The following is a 1,382-nucleotide window of genomic DNA, read 5'->3' on the forward strand; positions in this document are numbered from 1 at the left end:
TTTCTCATCAAGGCTCATTATAAATTCCATCTGCAGGAAAAAAAAAAAGAAAGCCCAGTAAACAACACAGACTTAGTTGATGCCTAATAATGAGAAAAAAATTCTCAAAGGCAATAGACCACTGTTGCTTCCCCTGTATCTCTCCAAGTGTCCAGTAAAGATAGGTTAAGTTCATGGAGACTCCATCCTCCCATTTGTCCTGCCCAAAAAGCTTGGAGTCATTTTTCAGGCTTCCCTGTCTCAGGTCAGATCCAGTTTATCAGGAGAGTTTTTTGGCCCCAGCTTCAGAATACATCCATCGTATGGATAGAATATGGATATATGCTGAAGCTGGGGATTCCTATTCAACATAATTGATTGCCTTTGTCAAAATGTTATTCTGAGAAAGAGTCCAGAGGCTTCCCCAGATGGCCCAAGAGAGTCATGACACAAAACATTTTAAGATCTTTGATTTAGAAGAAAATCTGGAGCCATTTCCTATCTGGGACCCTATAGAAAGCTAGTGTCCAGACAACAATAATCACCATCCAGGCTGTGAAGGAAGGCCTTTTGTTTGGTCAGTATATGAATCTTACATTTGAAATTGAATAATTGTATTACTTATGTCACCACTTTCCTAAAAGTTTTGGGGGTATTATTCATTTCTAATATAGTTATGAGCCTAACCTTGGAACATGTCTACGAATCTGGAACAGACTCTGAACCCATGAAACTTACTTAAGTAAAAGGAAAGTAGACAACAGTCCCAAGAAAGGAAAGCCACCCTCAGGGCCCTTCTGTTCATGGTTCTGGAGTTGGAAAGAAAATTAAGGTGATTTTAAGTACCTTTTGCAGGGTTTCAATCACGGAACTTGCTTTCTTTTTGTGGAGAAATTTTCTGAGGTATGTCCAATCACTAACTGTAGGTACACAGTGCTGTTTGCATTCCTTACCGGAAATGAGATTCCTATGGCTCTGCAATATCCAAAGAAGCCTGAACTTTTCTTCCAGAATTTTTGTAAGGTTGGTCAGAGCAGGGCCTATTTTCTGTGTGTGTGTGGTGTTTGTGTGTGTGTGTGTGTGTATTTCTGTTAACCTTTTTCGGTCCTAGTTTGTTTTTCTACAGAAGCTTGCTTCTCTCATTCCCATCCTCCTCTTTAATTCTGACTGGATGTTTTTGCAGCTCGCTTCCTTACAATTGCTAAAGTGGTCTGTCAGATCAAGCTTCTCAGTTTAAATTCTATTTTTTAAATGTTTTTTCCACATCTCATTCTTTCCTATGTTTCTAAAGCAGCATTCAGCAGGATGTGTGTTTACATGAGTATACTTGTATGTATGAGTTATAAGTGACTAAGATCCATGGATAACCTAGGAATTACAGGCAGATTAGATACTACATTTTA

Source organism: Delphinapterus leucas, chromosome 2 (genome assembly GCF_059928025.1).
Source record: "Delphinapterus leucas isolate spDelLeu-1000000601 "Yukka" chromosome 2, BTC_Dleu_Yukka2, whole genome shotgun sequence".
Lineage (NCBI taxonomy): Eukaryota > Metazoa > Chordata > Mammalia > Artiodactyla > Monodontidae > Delphinapterus > Delphinapterus leucas.